General features: G+C 54.5%; 1 protein-coding gene across 1 annotated transcript in view; it reads left to right on the top strand.

Annotated features, from left to right (window-relative positions):
• The first annotated feature begins 9,355 nt into the window (after window positions 1–9,355).
• The window catches only part of nup98 (nucleoporin 98 and 96 precursor), a 102,958-nt gene continuing 96,857 nt past the window's right edge, over window positions 9,356–15,456 (top strand). The window contains 1 exon segment of the mRNA XM_078401936.1: window positions 9,356–9,696. The gene's annotated coding sequence lies outside the window, so the exon portion shown is untranslated.

Genomic DNA, 15,456 nt, shown 5'->3' with positions numbered 1-15,456 from the left:
ATGCACCGCCACGCTAAACACGCACTGTCACACTAAACACGCCACCGTCACGTTAAACAATCAGCAATCACGCTAAACAGCACACGTCACGCTAAACACGCACGTCACACTAAACACACAGCGTCAAGATAAATACGCTCCATCACGCTAAACACGCAGCATCACGCTAAACACACAGCATCACGCTAAACACGCAGGCGTCACGTTGAACACGCAGCATCACGCTAAACAAGCAGCGTCACGCTAACACGCAGCGTCACGTTAAACACGCACCACCAAGCTAAACACACCACCGTCACGCTAAACACACTCCGTCACGCTAAACACGCTCCGTCACGCTGAACATGCACCGTAACGCTAACAACACGCACCGTAAAGCTAAACACGCAGCGTCACGCTAAACATGCACCACCAAGCTAAACACGCACCTGTCATGCTAAACACGCATCGTCACACTAAACACGCACCGTCACGCTAAACCACGCACCGTCACGCTAAAAACACAGCGTCACGCTAAACACACATCTTAACGCTAAACACGCAGCGTAACGCTAAACACGCAGCGTCGCGCTAAACACGCAGCGTCACGCTAAACACGCAGCATCACGCTAAACACGCTCTGTCAAGCTAAACACGCAGCGTCACGTTAAACGCGCACCACCAAGCTAAACACGCACCTTCACGCTAAACACGCTCCGTCACGCTAAACACGCACCGTCACGCAAAACACGCATCATCACGCTAAACCACGCACCATCACGCTAAACACGCTCCGTCACGCTAAACACGCTCCGTCACACTGAACACGCACCGTAACGCTAAACACGCAGCATCACGCTAAACACACACCTTCACGCTAAACACGCACCGTCACGCTAAACACGCACCATCACGCTAAACACGCACCATCACGCTAAACAACGCTCCGTCACGCTAAACACGCTCTGTCACGCTGAACACGCACCGTAACGCTAAACACGTAGCATCACGCTAAACACGCACCGCCAAGCTAACACGCACCGTCACGCTAAACACGCATCGTCACGCTAAACACGCACCGTCACGCTAAACATGCACCGTCACGCTAAAAACACAGCGTCACACTAAACACACAGCGTAACGCTAAACACGCAGCGTCACGCTAAACACGCACCGTCGCGCTAAACACGCAGCGTCACGCTAAACACGCAGCGTCAAGCTAAAACACGCAGCATCACGCTAAACACGCACTGTCAAGCTAAACACGCAGCGTCACGTTAAACGCGCACCACCAAGCTAAACACGCACCTTCACGCTAAACACGCTCCGTCACGCCTAAACACGCACCATCACCGCTAAACACGCACCGTCACGCTAAACACGCACCATCACGCTAAACACGCTCCGTCACGCTAAACACGCTCCGTCACGCTGAACACGCACCGTAACGCTAAACACGCAGCGTCACGTTAAACACGCACCGCCAAGCTAAACACGCACGTCACGCTAAACACGCATCGTCACGCTAAACACGCACCGTCACGCTAAACACGCACGTCACGCTAAAAACGCAGTGTCACGCTAAACACGCAGCATAATGCTAAAACACGCAGCATCACGCTAAACACGCACCGTCACGCTAAACACGCAGCGTCATGCTAAACATGCAGCGTAACGCTAAACACGCAGCGTCACACTAAACACGCAGCGTCACGCTAAACACGCTCTGTCAAGCTAAACACGCAGCGTAACATTAAACGCGCGCCACCAAGCTAAACACGCACCATCACGCTAAACACGCTCCGTCACGCTAAACAACGCACCATCACGCTAAACACGCACCGTCACGCCAAACACACTCCGTCACGCCAAACACGCTCAGTCTTGCTGAAACACGTTCCTTTAACGCTAAACACGCGCCGTGACGCAAAACATGCACCATCACGCTAAACACGCTCCGCCACGCTAAACACGCACCGCCACGCTAACACGGACCGTCACGCTAAACACATACCGTCACGCTAAACACGCGCTATCACGCTAAACACGCATCATCACGCTAAACAGGCTCCATCACGCTATGCACGCTCCGTCACGCTAAACACGCACCGTCACGCTAAACACGCACCATCACGTTAAACACGCTCTGCCACGCAAAACACACACTGCCACGCTAAACACGCACCGTCATGCGAAACACGTACTGTCACGCTAAACACGCTCCGTCACGCTAAATACGCACCATCACGCTAAAAACACACACCATCACGCTAAACACAAGCACCGTCACGCTAAACACATGCAATGTCACGCTAAACACATGCACCTTCATGCTAAACACATGCACCATCCACACTAAACACACGCACCATCATGCTAAACACATGCACTATCACGCTAAACACACATGCCTTCACGCTAAACTTGCGCAGTCACGCTAAACAAACGCCCCATCACGCTAAACACACATGCCGTTACACTAAAAACATGCAGATAGATTCACGGTGCAGGTCACAGTGCAGACACGCACACGTCACACCAAAGTCACGAGCAGGTCATGCCACAAGTCCAAGCAGGAAAGCTGACACACCTACCTCATACACACAGTAACCCAGACACACACAGGTCATGCCACAGGTCACGCCGGGTAAGCCTGCACACGCGACACACATACACGGCAACCTAAACACGTCGTACGTCTTGACAGGTGTGCTGACACACCAGCTACATGGACCCCCACACAGGGGACACACGGACCCCCACAAGCAGCAATCCAACACGCCAGAGGGCATGTCAGGAGACACACGCATCTCACACACACGGGGAAACGGACCACACACGCACCACGCACGCCACATGTCACACCAGGCAAGCGGACATAGCCGCAACACACACACGGGTGGCACACGGAACACACAAATGCACAGACCGGACTCCGAGATCCCACAACACATCAATGCTGTTTATCGCAGGAAAGAACTGCAGATGCTGGTTTACACCGAAGAGAGACTCAAACGCTGGAGTAACTCAGCAGGTCAGGCAGCGTCTGTGGAGAGAAGGAGTGGGTGACGTTTCGGGTCGAGACCCTTCTTCAATGTGGTAGTCGTTGCTCTCTCACTTGAGAAACAAATCGACCTGAAAGTAACCATTCCTTCTCTCCAGAGATGCTGCCTGACCCGCTGAGTTACTCCAGCACTCTGTGAAACGTCACCTATCCATGTTCTCCACAGATGCTGCCTGACCCGCTGAGTTACTCCAGCACTCTGTGAAACGTCACCTATCCATGTTCTCCACAGATGCTGCCTGACCCGCTGAGTTACTCCAGCACTCTGTGAAACGTCACCTATCCATGTTCTCCACAGATGCTGCCTGACCCGCTGAGTTACTCAGCACTCCTGTGCCCTTTTGTGTATTAACCAGCATCTGCAGTTGTTGGTTCCACTACTTTTCCAATGATAATACCTTATTCAGTTCTTAAGTTCGTAAGTTTAGTTTAGTTTAGTTTAGTGATACAGCGCGGAAACAGGGCCCTTTGGCCCACTGAGTCCGCACCGACCAGCGATCCCCGCACACTAACACTATCCTACACACACTAGGGGACAATTTTCAATTTTACTAAGCTAATCAACCTACAAACCTGCACATTCTTGGAGTGTGGGAGGAAACCGGAGCACCCGGAGAAAACCCACTCAGTTCACCGGGAGAACGTACAAACTCCGTACTGACAGGTTCCGTAGTCGAGATGGAACCCGGGTCTCTGGCGCTGTGAGGCAGCAGCTCTACCCGCTGCACCACCATGTCGCCAACATTCTAGGAACACAATTAGGCCATTCAGTCCATCAAGTCTACCCCACCACTGCATCACCACTCCACCTGCATTCTCCCCAAAACCCGAGACCATGCGATATGATAAAACTTTATTCATCCCCAGAGGGAAATTGGACACCTGTACTAATCAAATATCTGTTAACCTCCGCCTTAGAAATGTCTGCTGACTTGGCCTCCACGGCCCTCTGTGGTGGTGAATCCCACAGATTCACCACCGTCTGGCTAAAGAAATCTCTCCTCATTTCCTTCTTAAAGGAACGTCCTTTAATTCTGAGGCTGTGCCCTCTGGTCCTAGACTCTCCCACTAGTGGAAACATCCTCTCCACATCCACTCTATCCAGGCCGCTCACTATTCTGTACGTTTCAATGAGGTCCCCCCTCATTCTTCTAAACCCCAGCGAGTACAGGCCCAGTGCCCACAAACGCTCATCATAGCTTACAGTGAACAATCGGCAATATCAGATACCCCTCTCCCCCCCCCCCGCCCCCCTCTCCCCCTCACCCCCCCTCTCCCCCTCACCCCCCCTCTCCCCCTCACCCTCACCCTCCCCCCCCCCGCCCCCCTCTCCCCCTCACCCCCCTCTCCCCCTCACCCTCCCCCCCCCCCCCCCCGCCCCCCTCTCCCCCCCCAGTGCTCTGGGAGATGAGGGGTTACTAAAATACACAGATATCATCAATAAGCCTGAAGCAACCCACCAATGCTCCTCTCACCCCCCCCTCTCCGCCCCTCACCCCCTCCCTCCTCCCCCTCCCTCTCACCCTTTCCTCTCCCTCTCACCTTCCCTCCCCCTCCCCCCCTGTTCTCACTCTCTCCCCTCCCCTCCCCCTCCCCTCTCTATGGGATCTCCCTGTGCACCCCCACCCCCCCTCTCCCCTCACCTTCTCTATTCACCCCATCCCCCCTCACTCTCCTTCTTCACTCTCTCTCTCCCTCTGTGAGATCTCCCCTGTTCCCTCTCTCCCCTCACTCTCTCCTCTCCTCCTCCTCCTCCTCCTCACCCTCTGCCCCCCCCCTCCTCACCCCCTCACCCTCTGCCCCCCCCCCCTCCTCACCCCTCACCCTCTGCCCCCCCTCCTCACCCCTCACCCTCTGCCCCCCCCTCCTCTCCCCCTCACCCTCTGCCCCCCCCCCTCACCCCTCACCCTCTGCCCCCCCCCTCACCCCTCACCCTCTGCCCCCCCCCTCACCCTTCACCCTCTGCCCCCCCCCTCCTCACCCCTCACCCTCTGCCCCCCCCCTCCTCACCCCTCACCCTCTGCCCCCCCTCCTCACCCCTCCCCTCTCTGCCCCCCCCCTCCTCACCCCTCACCCTCTGCCCCTCACCCCTCACCCCTCACCCTCTTGCCCCCCCCCTCACCCCTCACCCTCTGCCCCTCACCCCTCACCCTCTGCCCCCCCCTCCTCACCCCTCACCCTCTGCCCCCCCCCTCACCCCTCACCCCTCACCCTCTGCCCCTCACCCCTCACCCCTCTGCCCCCCCCCCTCCTCCACCTCCCTCACCCTCTGCCCCTCACCCCTCACCCTCTGCCCCCCCCCTCACCCCTCACCCTCTGCCCTCACCCCTCACCCTCTGCCCCCCCCCCTCCTCACCCCTCACCCTCTGCCCCTCACCCCTCACTCTCTCCCCTACTCTCTCTCCCTCTCTCTCCTCTCCTCCATGGGATCTCCCTGTGCATCTCTTCACTCTCTCCCCTCAGCCCCCCACACTACCCCCCCCCTCACCTCTCTACCCCTCTCCCTCCATCACTCACTCCCCCCTCTACCCCCCCCCCCCACACTACCCCCCCCCCCCCCACACTACCCCCCCCCCCCCACACTACCCCCCCCCCCCACACTACCCCCCCCCCCCCCCACACTACCCCCCCCCCCCCCCACACTACCCCCCCCCCCCCCACACTACCCCCCCCCCCCCTCACCTCTCCCCCCATGGCGGTGCCCGGGAGCCGATGTCCGGTGTCCGGAGCCCGTGGTCTGAGCGCTGGAGCCCGTGGTCCGGAGGCCGCTGTCCTGTTGTCCGAGCGCTGTCCGGGGGCCGCGGCCTAAAGGCCCCGCTGGAGCCTGCGGGTGTGGAGTAATGGCGCGGCCGGGCCCGGCGCTCAGGCGGCGGCAACAACAACAACGACAGCGGCCGGGGGGCCCGCCCGGCACCGGGGCGGGGGGAGGGAGGGGGGGAGGGGGGTGTGGCTCCCCGGGACAGGTGAGGCTCCCCGGGACAGGTGAGACTCCCCGGGACAGGTGAGTGTCCCGGGACAGGGGACAGGTGAGTCTCCCCGGGACAGGTGAGGCTCCCCGGGACAGGTGAGTCCCCCTAGATCAGGTGTGGGTGGGGGACAGGACAGGACAGGTGAGTCTCCCCGGGGGCAGGGGACAGGTGAGTCTCCCCGGGACAGGTGAGACTCCCAGGGACAGGTGAGTCTCCCCGGGACAGATGAGTCTCCCGGGTCTAGGTGAGTCTCCCCGGTCCAGGTGAGTCTCCCCGGGACAGGTGAGTCTCCCCCGGGACAGGTGAGTCTCCCCGGTCCAGGTGAGTCTCCCCGGTCCAGGTGAGTCTCCCCGGTCCAGGTGAGTCTCCCCGGGACAGGTGAGTCTCCCCGGGACAGGTGAGTCTCCCCGGGGACAGGTGAGTCTCCCTAGATCAGATGTGGGTGGGGGGTGGGACATGATAGGTGAGTCTCCCCGGGGCAGGGGACAGGTGAGGCTCCCTGGTCCAGGTGAGGCTCCCCGGAACAGGTGAGGCTCCCTGGAACAGGTGAGGCTCCCTGGTCCAGGTGAGACCCCCTAGATCAGGTGTGGGTGGGGGAGACAAGACAGGACAGGTGAGTCTCCCCGGGGCAGGGGGCAGGTGAGTCTCCCCGGGACAGGTGAGACTCCCCGGTCCAGGTGAGACTCCCCGGGACAGGTGAGTCTCCCCGGTCTAGGTGAGTCTCCCCGGTCCAGGTGAGGCTCCCCGGGACAGGTGAGGCTCCCTGGTCCAGGTGAGACCCCCTAGATCAGGTGTGGGTGTGGGAGACAAGACAGGACAGGTGAGTCTCCCCGGGGCAGGGGGCAGGTGTGGGGGCGGCACAGGTGAGACTCCCAAGGACAGGTGTGTCTCCCTGGGACAGGTATGTCTCTAGATCAGGTGTGGGTAGGGGGATAGGGACAGGTAAGTCTCCCTGGTCCAGGTGAGACTCCCCAGGACAGGTGAGTCTCCCTAGATCAGGTGTGGGTGAGGACAGGACAGGTGAGACTCCCTGGGACAGGGGACAAGTGTGAGTGGGGACAGCAGAGGTGAGTCTCCCTGGTCCAGGTATGTCTCCCTAGTTCAGGAGGGGACAGGTTTGAGGTTCTGGGACAGGTCCCCAGCCCTACACCTGTCCCTGAAACCCACACCCTCTCACCTGTCCTAGGGACCCACACCCGTCAGTTGCCTGATAACAGCCGAGAAGAAACTGTCCCTGAATCTGGAGGTGTGCGTTTTCACACGTCTGTACCTCTTACCTGATGGGAGAGGGGAGAAGAGGGCGTGACGGGGGGGGGGGGGTGAGACTGGTCCTTGATTATGCTGCTGGCCTTGCCGAGGCACCGTGAGGTGTAGATGGAGCCAGTGGAAGAAATTGGTTTGCTTAAGAAAAACTGCAGATGCTGGTTTAAATCGAGGTAGACTCAAAATGCTGGAGTAACTCAGCGGGTCAGGCAGCATCTCAGGAGAGAAGGAATGGGTGACGTTTCGGGTCGAGACCCTTCTTCGGACCAAAACGTCACCCATTCCTTCTCTCCCGAGACACTGCCTGACCCGCTGAGTTACTCCAGCATTTTGTGTCTAAGTTGGTTTGCGTGACGGTCTGGGCTGCTTCCACAACTCTGCAATTTCTTGCAGACAATTTTCTAGCAATGACTGCACATTACAAGTTTCAATCAGTACAGAGGCAAGAATCAAGAGTGTTTAATTGTTATAAGTAGCATTAACACCACAATAACATTCTGGCCTGCACAAGTGTCTCCCCTCTACCACCGGGCAAGAGGTACAGAAGTGTGGAAACGCACACCTCAAGATTCAGGGACAGTTTCTTCCCGGCTGTTATCAGGCAACTGAACCGTCCTACCACTACTAGAGAACGGTCCTGAACGACTATCGACACTCGGACTTTACTGGATTTATCTTGCACTAAACGTTATTCACGTTATTCCCTTTATCATGTACCTGTACACTGTGGACGGCTCGATTGTAATCATGTGTTGTCTTTCCGCTGACTGGATAGCACGCAGCAAAAGGTTTTTACAGAAACCTACACGGAACACGTGACGATAAGCTAAACCATCAGTACAGGTGCTTCTTTGTGTCTACCTTCGATTTAAACCAGCATCTGCAGTTCTTTCCTACACAGTACAGGTGCTTCAGTAGTTACAGGTACGAACACTTGGAAGAAACAAGGAACTGCAGATGCTGGTTTACAAAAACAAAAGATGCAAAGTGCTGGAGGAACTCAGCAGCAACTGAAGCTTTGGATCAGGATATTTCTTCAGACTGGAAACAAGCAGAGAGGGTGGTGGGTGTGTGGAACGAGCTGCCAGAGGAAGTAGTTGAGGCAGGGACTATAACAACTTTCAAAAGACATTTGGACCGGTATAGGAAAATGTACAAATGTCTTTTAAAAGTTGTTATAGCAACTGCCTCAACTACCTCCTCTGGCAACTCGTCCCATACATGTACTGTGGGAAAAGTTTAGAGGGGAGATAGACACTAGATGCTGGAATAACTCAGCGGGACGGGCAGCGTCTCTGGAGAGAAGGAATGGGTGAGGTTTCATGTCGAGACCCTTCTTCAGACCCGAAACGTCACCCATTCCTTCTCTCCAGAGACGCTGCCTGTCCCGCTGAGTTACTCCAGCATTTGGTGTCTGTCTTCGGTGTAATGATGCGATACGATAGAACATTTATTTATCCTAGGAGGGGTGATTGATCTGCCACCAGCCGTGATCACCATGAATGGACGTGCTGGCTCGAAGGGCCGAATGGCCTCCTCTTGCACCTATTTTCCTTATTACCAGCCACATAAAAAACACAAAACACATGAAACATGAAGAAAACCAGCATCCATAGTTCCTTCCTGACAATAAGACCACGCTGGGCTCTCCCAGGACATGATGGGCCGATCGGCGGCGGGCCCCACTGAAGGAAGTATTGCCCGTTTAAGAGGTGGGGCGACCCCGCTGAGAGGAGGGAGGTTGGGGATTGTTTGAACTTTGACTTAATGACGTCAGAGTGACGCGTCAATCAGTGGGCGGGACAAGGTGGCGACGCGCTTCCCCGTTGGCTGCCGCCTCCTGACTGACACGGGCACGGACCAATGAGACGGATAGAAGCGTTCGGCACCCAACATCCTGTGAGGGCGGGACTTCCGGTGATCTGACTCGTCGACCAATGGTAACGGAGATCCCGCCCCCGCCGTGGCGCTGATTGACGCACGCTAAGCCAATCGCAGCAGGGAGTGAGCGATTGACGCGTGGAACGGCCAATGGGAGGGAGGTGGGCGGGACTGGAGGGCGGTATTTGGAGCCTGAGGCCTAGGCGGACGGCAACGGCGAGCGGGGCCGAGCGCGAACAGGCCGGGCCGGGGATAGACTACTCGAGAGCCCAGGCTTCTGCCGAGCGCGACCAGGCCGGGGTGGTGTGGGGCAGGGCGGTGCGACAACCGCGCCCGGGGCAGTGAGAGAGAGAGAGAGGGGGAGACTCCACACAAGAGCCCGGGCCTCCCGGCCAGGCGGGCGGGCAGGTGGCCAGGCGGGCAGGCCGGGCGGCGGCGGCAGGTGGGTGAGGCCCCGGCTCCGGGCCTGAGGCCCTTTCTCAGCACGTCCAGGCCCTTCGGCCCAACCCGTCCATGCTGCCCCACCTACGCCGCGTGTGGGTGGGTCTGTGTGTGTGAGGGTCTGTGGGTGTGTGTGTGGGGGCTATGTGAGTGTGTGGGGGTCTGTGGGTGTGTGTGTGGGGGTCTGTGGGTGTGGGTGTGTGTGGGGGTCTGTGGGTGTGTGTGTGGGGGTCTGTGGGTGTGTGTGTGGGGGTCTGTGGGTGTGTGTGTGGGGGTCTGTGGGTGTGTGTGTCTGTGGGTGTGGGGGTCTGTGTGGGTGTGGGGATTTGTGTGTGGGTGTGGGGGTCTCTGGGTGTGTGGGGGTCTGTGTGTGTGGGGGGGTTCAGGAAGGAACCACAGATGCCAGTTTAAAGTCTGAAGAAGGGTCTCGGCCCGAAACGTCACCCATTCCTTCTCTCCACAGACAATGCCTGTGCTGCTGAGTTACTCCATTGTTTTTGTCTCTATCTTCGGTGTAAACCAGCATGTAAGTCGGTGCCACTTGGTCCATCATCCCTTCTCAACATGTCTTATCCATGTAGCGTCATAGAGTGCAATATGCCCTTCGGCCCAACATGCCCACACCGGCCAACAGGCCCCTTCTACACTAGTCCCACCTGCCCGCGTTTGGCCCATCGCCCTCCAAACCTGTCCTATCCACGTACCTGTCCAATTGTCTCTTAAGCACTCCGATAGTCCCAGCCTCAACTACCTCAAGTCAAGTCAAGTTTATTTGTCACATACACATACACGATTTGCAGTGAAATGAAAGTGGCAATGCCTGCGGATTGTGCACACAAAAAGAATTACAGTTACAGCATATAAATAAAGTTAATAAGTTACTATAGTGTAGACAAAAATTTAGTCTCTGGAGTTATAAAAGTTGACAGTCCTGATGGCCTGTGGGAAGAAACTCCGTCTCATCCTCTCCGTTTTCACAGCGTGACAGCGGAGGCGTTTGCCCGACCGTAGCATCTGGAACTGTCCGTGGCAGGGGTCCCTCATGATCTTGCTTGCTCTGGATCTGCACCTCCTGATGTATAGGTCCTGCAGGCCTCCTCTGGCAGCTCGTTCCATACACCCACCACCCTCTGTGTGGAAAAAGTTACCCCTCAGGCTCCTATTACATCTATCCCCTTCACCTTAAACTCATGTCCTCTGGTTCTTGTTTCCCCCCCACTCTGGCTAAATTATCTGTGTATTCACCCTATCTATTCCCCTCATGAACTTGTACTTTTCTATAAGATTACTCATCGATTCTTGCAGCAAGGAAACAGGCCCTTTGACCAAACTCGTCTAAACGGCCCAAAATGTCCCATCTAAACTTTTCCCACCTGCTACGTTTGGCCCATATCCCTCTAAACCTTTCCCATCCATGTACCTTCTAACTGTTTCTTAAACATTGTGATAGTACCTGTCTCAACTCCTCTGGCAGCTCGTTCCATACACCCACCACCTTTTGTGTGAAGAAGTTGTCCCTCAGGTTCCTATTAAATCTTTCCCCCCTCCCCTTAAACCTATGTCCTCTGGTTCTTGATTCCCCTGCTCTGGGTAAAAGACTCTGTGCATTCACCCGATGTATTCCTTTCATGATCTGATACACCTTAGTTTAGTTTAGAGAGACTGTGGAAACAGGCCGTTCGGCCCACCGAGTCTTGACTGACCAGAGATTTCGGCACATTAACACTATCCCACACCCACTAGGGACAATTTACATTTACACCAAGCCAATTAACCTACAAACCCGCACGTCTTTGGGGTGTGGGAGGAAACCAGAGCACCCGGAGAAAACCCACGCAGGTCACGTGGAGAATGTAGAAACTCTGCACAGACAGCACCCATAGTCGGAATCGAACTTGGGGTTCTGGTGCTGACCCTGAAGAAGGGACTCGACCCGAAACGTTACCCATTCCTTCTCTCCCGGGAGGCTGCCTGACCCGCTAAGTTACTCCAGCATTTTGTGTCTACCTTCGATTTAAACCAGCATCTGCAGTTTTTTTTCCTACACATTGATAGAGTTGCTGCTTCGCAGTTCCAGAGACTCGGGTTCAATCTTGACTGTGGGTGCTGTCTGTACGGAGTTTGTATGTTCTCCCTGTGACCGCATGGGTTTTCTCCGGGTGCTCCAGTTTCCTCCCACACTCTGAAGAAGGGTCTCTTCTTTTGTAGATTTGTAGGTTAATTGGCTTCGGTAAAATTGTAACTAGTCCCCAGTGAGTAGGGTAGTGTTAGTGTTCGTGGTGATCACTGTCAGGCTGAAGGGCCTGATTCCACGCTGTATAAGTCTAAAGTAATGTCTGTGTCGAATATGATTCCTAGTTAAACTCTGCTTCTGCACGTGATCCTATTTCCTCCATTCTTGCATATCCATGTGTTTATACACCGATCAGCCAAAACAATATGGCCTGATAAGCCAAACCATTATGACCACCTGCCTATTATGCTGTTGGTCCTCCGTGTGCAGCCCCATACGCAGCAGGGTGCGATGCACTGTGTATTGTGACACATTCCTCCTGTGACCACCATTAACATTTTCTGTGACTTGTGCCACAGTCGACCTTCTGTCGGTTCGGACCAGACGGGATAGCCTTCGTTGCCCTCGCGCATCGATGAGCCTTGGGCGCCCAACACCCTGCCTGACGCTGGTTTGTGGTTTGTCCCTCCTCGGACCACTGTCGGTCGGTACTCACCACTGCTGACCGGGAGCACCCCACAAGCCTTGCCGTTTCACAGATGCTCTGACCCAGTCGTCTGGCCATAACAATTTGGCCCTTGTCAAAGTCGCTCAGGTCTTTACTCCTGCCCATTTCTCCTGCATCCAACACATCAACTTTAAGAATTGACTGTTCACTTGCTGCCTAATATATCCCACCCCTTGACAGGTGCCATTGTAACAAGATAATCAATGTTATTCACTTCGCCTGTCAGTGGTCATAATGTTTTGGCTGATCGGTGTATAAAGACCACTGTCAGAGTTATGCAGCGTAGAAACAAGCCCTTTGCCAAACCCGTCCACGCTGACCAAGGTGCTGCCTTAAGCTAGTTCCACTTGCCTGTTTCACAGCAATATCTCAAAGTCCTTTGTATCTGTGAAACTATAGAACGTCTTTTATATGTTGCAATTGTACCCATTTTTGAGATCTGTTTCTCATTGTCATGTACAGTGTGAAAAATTGCAAAGTTTTATTTGGCAAAGCATCCAGGCACATCAGAACTACACTAGTACAACACGTGATCCCAGAGAGTTGTGAATCTGTGGAATTCTCTGCCACAGAAGGCAGTGGAGGCCAATTCACTGGATGAATTATAAAAGAGAGTTAGATAGAGCTCTAGAGGCTAGTGGAATCAAGGGATATGGGGAGAAGGCAGGCACGGGTTACTGATTGTGGAGGATCACCCATGATGACAATGAATGGCGGTGCTGGCTTGAAGGGCCAAATGGCCTCCTGCACCAATTTTCTATGTTTCTATGTAGGTATTGCAAAAGAGAGAGTAGTGTATAATGTTGTGTTACAGCTACAAAGAAAACAGATTAAAAAAAGTACAAGGTTCACAATGAGGTAGATTGGAAGATCGTGAATTCAGTATTTGAGTGAAGGTAGACACAATACTGGACCCTTGCTTCGGGTCTGAAGAAGGGTCTCGATCTGAAACGTCACCCATTCCTTCTCTCTCGAGATGCTGCCTGACCCACTGGTTACTCCAGCATTTTGTGTCTACCTTCAATTTAAACCAGCATCTGCAGTTTTTTTCCTAATATTTGAGTGAATTGGATTCACTAAGTCTAATATCTGTGGGTGGTGGAGGGGGTTGCAGATGTTCTTGAAATTTTGGTACGAGCTTTTGTATCTGATGGGAGGAGGGAGAAGAGGGAATGACCGGGGTGTGAGTGGTGCTTGATGCTGTCGGCTGCTTGCCTGAGGCAGCATGAAGTATTGATGGTGGGGAGTCAGGACCCTGCAATGGACTGGGCTACATTCTGCAACCTCTTGCAGTCTGGGGCACAACTGGAACTTCCTTCACAGACGGCACGGTGGCGCAGCGGTAGAGTTGCTGCCTTTCAGCGAATGTAGCACCGGAGACCCGGGTTCCATCCCGACTACTGCCGCTGTCAGTACGGAGTTTGTACGTTCTCCCCGTGACCTGCGTGGGTTTTCTCCGAGATCTTCAGTTTCCTCCCACACTCCAAAGATCTGCAGTAGGTTAATTGGCTTGGTAAATATTTTTTAAAACTGTCCCTAGTGGGTGATGGATAGTGTTAATAAACGGGCGATCGCTGGGCGGCGCCGACCCGGTGGGCGGAAGGGCATGTTTCCGTGTTGTATCTCTAAACTAAACTAAAACCTTCTGACAGCTCATTCCCATGCCCACCGCCGTCTCTGTGAAACAATTGCCACCCAGGTCTCCTTTAAATCATGCCCCACTACCTTGCAGTACACCCTCTGGTTCTGGGTCCCCCTACCCTGGCAAAAGGGCTTTGACCACCACCAATTTAAACCACCACCTCCCTGCCCTTCTTGATCTTGTACACTTCCGTCAGGTCACCCCTCCGCTGCCACTGCCCCAGAGAAAACCGAACAGGCCTCTCCAGTCTCCTCATAACTCAAACCCTCCGAGTCCCAGCAACATCCATGTGAAGGAAAGAACTGCAGGTGCCGGTTTAAATCGAAGGTAGACACAGAATGCTGGAGTAACTCAGCGGGTCAGTCAGCATCTCGGGAGAGAAGGAATGGGCGACGTTTCGGGTCGAGACCCTTCTTCAGACTGTCTCCCGAGATGCTGCCTGATGGCATCCATGTGAATCTCTTCCGCACTCTCTCTGGAGTGCTTCCAAGTGCCATGTGCTAGCAAGGCAGGACGTGCAAAGATAGTGCAGTTCCTGAGCGGCACGGTGGCGCAATAGTGGAGTTGGTGCCTCACAGCGCCAGGGACCCGGGTTCCATCTGTAGGGAGTTTGTACGTTCTCCCCATGACCTGCGTGGGTTTTCTCCGGGTGCTCCACTTTCCTCCCACACTACCAAGACGTAAGGCTTTTTAGGTTAATTGGCTTTGGTAATTTGTAAAATTGTACATAGAAACCTAGAAAATAGACGCAGGAGGAGGCCATTTGGCCCTTCGACCCAGCACCGTCATTCATTGTGATCATGGCTGATCATCCACAGTCAGTAACCTGTGCCTACCTTTACAAAAGGATGTAACAGCAACAGATTTGTCACAGTGGGCAACTTTAACTTCATAACCTCATAAGTGATAGGAGCAGAATTAGGCCATTCGGCCCATCAAGTCTATTCCGCCATTCAATCATGGCTGATCTATCTCTCCCTGTCAACCCCATTCTCCTGCCTTCTCCCCATGACCCCTGACTCTTGTACTAATCAAGAATCTGTCTATCTCTGCCATTAAAATATCCATTGTAGGTAGACACACAATGCTGGGGTAACTCAGTGGGTCATGCAGCATCTCGGGAGAGAAGGAATGGGTGACGTTTCGGGTCGAGACCCTGAAAGGTCACCCATTCCTTCTCTCCCGAGATGCTGCATGACCCGCTGAGTTACTCCAGCATTGTGTGTCTACCTTCAATTTGAACCAGCATCTGCAGTTTTTTTCCTACACAAAATATCCATTGACTTGGCCTACATGAACTGATGAAGCAGTTTATGGAGAGTAATGGATAGGTTAGGTGAACAGGCAAATGGGACACAGTCAGAAATAAGTGCAGTTTGGAAGGAAGAACAAAAGGCTAGAGAGTTAATTAAACAGATAAAAACTGCACAAAATTCAAAACAGAGAGATTAGGAGTGGTGAGCACAGAAAGCTTTG

The sequence above is a fragment of the Rhinoraja longicauda genome, chromosome 7, assembly GCF_053455715.1.
Source record: "Rhinoraja longicauda isolate Sanriku21f chromosome 7, sRhiLon1.1, whole genome shotgun sequence".
Classification (NCBI taxonomy): Eukaryota; Metazoa; Chordata; class Chondrichthyes; order Rajiformes; family Arhynchobatidae; genus Rhinoraja; species Rhinoraja longicauda.
This window is presented reverse-complemented; position numbering and strand designations above follow the sequence as displayed.